The following is a 5,054-nucleotide window of genomic DNA, read 5'->3' on the forward strand; positions in this document are numbered from 1 at the left end:
TAGTGGGGAAAATAAGGTACTTTTCTAGTTATCCACAAGGGGAAGACTGATTCTATTTCTTTTTTTCCATGGTGAAGTAAAGGGTGGACTTTAATGTTTATTTACAGGAGGCTGTAAGATATGAAATTCCACATTGAAATAAGAAATCTAGCCAGAGGACAAGCTTTATACAGTATGTACAGTTGGAACTGTTCAAGCATAGTTTCAGTGTAAAAAGTGCTACAATAACCACATTTAGAAGAGTTCTTTGCAGAGAAACAAGAAGACAAAATACCAAACATAGTACACAACAAATTTATGCCTCAGCTACATGACCTAAAAGTTAAAGGTCCCAGGAGTCCCACCCTGAACTCGGAAGGTACAGCCTTCAGAGGTAATTTCTGGGACAACATTTTGATCTTCCTCTTCCTCTCCAGAGAAATACTTCTCAATTAAGTTTAACGAAGCCTTATACACAGACTCGTTTTCAGGTTTTGCACAGCTTCAATTTTGTCTAAGCCTCCACATTCTTCAATCATTATACTAAGTTACTCATTTTTCACCTAGTTTCTCAGCAGCCTGAAAGATATTTGAAATGGCATCCAGGATAACCAGAATAATCTTGGTATCTTTTGCAGTTAAGAGGTTCATCAACGGTTCTATTAAGTCACAATGAACGAGGTACACAATCTGTCCAGCTGTTCCACCACTGGTCTGGTTGGTCACAGCTCATACAGCTTCCTTTTGTGTCTTAAAATCTGCCTTAGATTTAAACACTGACAAGAAATGGGACTAATCCATGATTCACAACTTACTGTATCTGGTCCTGATGGCCAGCTGTGATGTTTGACATTGTCATGTAGCTTCCTTCTGAATGTTAGTTTTAGGGTTGGTGAGCAGGCTGGGAAAGACGGCGAGTGCTCCTGTATCGATCACAACCTGAGTCTGTTCATCTGTACCAGTGACAATATTTCCTGCAGCTCTTAGTGCAGGAGTCACAATTGGCAATTCTGAAGCTCCTAGAAGCTTCACAAGTTGGGGCACAACTCCTGTTTTCACAACCGTGTCAATTCGTTCATTTGGACCAGCAGTAAGGTAGGAAATAGCCCAGCAGGTATCTGCTAATACTTCTGGATCATCATGATGCAGGAGCTTAACTAAGGTAGGAAGAATCTGCTCAACAGCATCTAATGGAGGTGCAGGATTCTTGTTGCGGCAAAGATTTGAAAGTGTCCAGGTAAGATTATGTAAGTAACCACATGCTAAAGATGACATATCAGGAACTGCAAGAAGAGCCAACAGTGGATCAGCTGCCCCATACTTAATAACCAAATCTCAGAACACTGAGCCGTCACTTGCAATGTTTCCTAGAGCCCATATAGCTTGTTCACTGATGTGAGCATGGGGAGATGCCAACAGAGAAATGAATGCTGGGATGGCACCTCCTTCTACCACAGCCTTGGTTTGTTCTGATGTCCCAGAAGCAATATTAGTGAGTGCCCAAGCACATTCAAACAGAATGGGACTACAATCAATTCTGCCCAAGAAGGACACAAATTCTGGAATCAAACTAGCCCAGATTTTGTTGTCTATGGGAGGCTGTTTTTCTTTAGAAAGTAGTTTCCCGGCAGCTTGAGGAGCTTGGAGCTGATTTTCCACGTTGCTGCTATTTATGCCTTTGATAATGCTATCAACAGACCAATTAACAGTGCCTGGTCATTGTGGTTTTCCTACAGCAGAGAAGTAGCAACATCAGGAAATGAGCTTATGTTTCTCCTGTTGAGCATCTGGTCATCCTTCTTAGCTTTTCCTCAGCTCCACACTGACTTCTGTTCTGTGACATCTCATTTCTGTACTGTCTTTTCCCTTGTTCCTGAATCTGTTAAGACGAGCAGCTGGTGTATTAGCATTCTTGTTGGTGGACATGGTTATGAGACAAAGGGAGGAAGATGCGAAGCGGGGCCTGGGCTTCCACAGGAGGCTATGCGGGGATCGGCAGCTGTGCGGCTGCTGTGCTCAAAGCGACCACCTTGGCTCTGACTGATTCCATGTGTTCTGGAAGGTATCCATTGGGTAATCATTAATGATTATTTATTTTATTTTATTTTTTATAAATTTAGGGAGTATATATGCAGTTGTGTTACATGGATATATTGTGTAGTGGTGAAGTCTAGGCTTTCAGTGGTCTATAAATCACAATAATTTGTTAAGATATACCTTGCAGTCTATTTTTCATATGTGTGCTCCATCTTTGCCACATGTAGATGCAGAACTTATTTTTCTTCCCAGAAAAGTCTTCTTGATTATAGTTTTACATATCAGTCCTAGTCTATTATTTGTTTGTTTCTTCCTCAGATTCTCTAGTGACATTCGTGTTAGATTGTGCTTGCATCCTGTTCTCTCTGCTTTCATTTTCTTGGCTTTTATAATTCCTGTTATGTCTATTACTGTACTTTTTTGTCTTCCTATTCTCCCTTTGCTACCTACTAATGCAATTTTTGTTTCTAAGATTCGTCTTTTTCTCAAGTTCTTCCTTATGTCAGTTCTTCTTTTTTTTTTTCCTAGACGGAGTCTCGCTCTGTCACCCAGGCTGGAGTGCAGTGGTACAATCTTGGCTCACTGCAACCTCTGCCTCCTGTGTTCAAGTGATTCTCATGCCTCAGCCTCCCGAGTAGTTGGGATTAGAGGCATGCACCACCACACCTGGTTAATTTTTGTATTTTTGATAGAGACAGGGTTTATTCATGTTGGCCAGGCTGGTCTCAAACTCCCGACCTCAAGTGATTCGCCCACCTCGACCTCCCAAAGTGCTGGGGTTACAGGCGTGAGCCATGGTGATCGGCCGGTTAGTTCTTATTTCACTGTTTGTTCATCTGTTTTCTGAGTTGTGATTTTTGTATTTGTGGTATTTAATATCTTACATTGCTTATTTAATTATTCTTTCAGGTGCCACTATGTTCCCTAGTGCCAGCCATGAAAGCTGCTTGTGGTACACCTGGTCCGGCCACAGACTCACAGGGAGCTGGCATCTGTGCCGGTGCCTGGAGCTGCCCACCCCACTGCAGGTGGCATGCTTGGCTGTGCACACTGGCTGGACTGAATGCTCGCTCACACACCCCTTGCTGCTCTGTGCTTGGCTGGCACTTGGCAGGCATGCGATCCAGGCAGGTAGTTCTAGCTGAATGCAGCCTGCCAGGCCAAGTGAGCGGAATGACCCCAGTAAGTCCAAGTGATACTTGGGCAAAGGTGCCAGTGGCCACAGAAGTTTCTGGATGGCAAAGCGATACCCCCCAAATCCCGTGACACTGGGACTACATCATGCAGGCCATCACACTCAGCTCAGCTAAATTTTAGTTTTTTTTGTTTTTTGTTTTTTGTTTTTTTTAGAGTTGGGGTCTCCCTATGTTGCCCAGGCTGGTCTCAAACTCCTAGGCTCAAATGATCCTCCTGCCTCAGCCTCCCAAAGTGCTGAGATTATAGATATGAGCCAGCGTGCTCAGCCCGTTTTACTTTCTTGATAGTAATTTTGTTATTGCCTGATAGGTTCTTCCTGCCTGCTGCACAAACAACATTAATCTGCTGAGACCATGACATTGCAGTGAAGAAAGGGTTTAATTAACACTTGCCTGGCCATGCCACATGGAAGACAGTTGTTACTCAAATCAATCTCCCCAGAAATTTGTAGACTAGGGTTTCCAAGGAGAGTTTGTTGGGCAAAGGGGTCCAGAAGGGGGCATGCTGATTGGTTGAGGATGCAATCATAGGGGTGGGGAAAATAATCCTTGTGTGCTGAGGCTGTTTCTGAGTGGGGGTTACTACAGGAGTCCAGGTCCATTGTCTAGGTCCATGTGGAACCATCTTGGTTGTCAGAAATGCAAAGCCTTAAAAGACATCTCAAAAGGTCAATCTTAGGTTCTACAAGAGTGATGTTATCTGCAGGAGTAATTGGGGAAGTTGTAAATCTTGGGATCTCCAGAATGATGACTAGTAATTATTTAACTAGGCCTACATCTGGTAGAATTCAGGTGCCTTTCATTCTCCTAACTTTGTGGCCTTTCATTAGCTTTACAAAGGAAGTTTAATTTTTGGGAAGGGCCATTATCATTTAAACTGTAAACTAAATTTCTCCCAAAGTAAGTTTGGTCTATACCCAGGAATGAATGAAGACAGCCAGCCTGTGAGGCTAGAAGCAAAATGAACTCAGCCATATCGGGTATCTCTTATTGTCGTAGTTTTGCAAAGGCAGTTTCAGTTTTGGTGTCACAGTTGAGAAATATTTGCCTCTTCTAAGCTCATGAAGACATTAACCTATATTTCTTATAGAAACTTGATTTTCTCAGCCTTCATAAAGGAGGGGGCCAAGGTTTCTTGTTTTTGTTTTCCATATATGCCTGGCAAGGCGACCCAGCACCATGTACCTTTTCCCACTGAATTGCAATGGAGTTCCCTCTCTCCCCATTAAAGTGTGGGAGACTTGTGGGTCTGTTTCTGAACTCCTCTTCCTATTGCATTGGTCTGTCTCCATATTCTAGAATCAGTACTGCACTGTCTTAATTTCTGTAGTTTTCTAGTAGGCTTTCTATTCATGGTTTAAATATGTGAGCTTTGGTCAACTTCCCTATGTCCTTGGGCATCTAAGCTCTTTCAATTTCCATACAAATTTTAGAATCAGCTTTGTCTGCTTGGAGTGAGCCTAGCCAGTGGGGGAAAAAAGAAGAATCAGCTGTCAATTTCCACCCCCCCACCCCCACCCTGCTGCAATACAACAATAGAAAACCAAGGGAGTTTTACTGGGATTACTTTTAATTACATTGAATCTATAGATCAATTTTGGGAGAATTGACATCTTAACAACATTGAGTTTTCCAGTCAATGAACAGGATACAACTTATTTACTTAAGTATTTCAAACATTTTCTTAATGTTTTGCAGTTTTTGGTATAAAAGTCTTACACACTTCTCATTAGATTTATATAGTGACCTTGATAAATTATTTTACGAATAGTCTGTTTCTAGGTTTATTTGAATTTTACCAGTTGATTTTTCTCATTTGTTTTGTTAATATGATCAACTACA

The 5,054-nt window shown here is 42.0% G+C and overlaps 1 pseudogene; it reads right to left on the reverse strand.

The window, feature by feature from the left end:
* Positions 1-315: 315 nt before the first annotated feature.
* On the reverse strand, positions 316-1,905 carry LOC116527472 (annotated as a pseudogene).
* Between the last annotated feature and the right edge of the window lie 3,149 nt (positions 1,906-5,054).

This window comes from Sapajus apella, unplaced genomic scaffold, assembly GCF_009761245.1.
Source record: "Sapajus apella isolate SASKATOON/1434 unplaced genomic scaffold, GSC_monkey_1.0 scaffold54, whole genome shotgun sequence".
In the NCBI taxonomy this organism is placed as follows: Eukaryota; Metazoa; Chordata; class Mammalia; order Primates; family Cebidae; genus Sapajus; species Sapajus apella.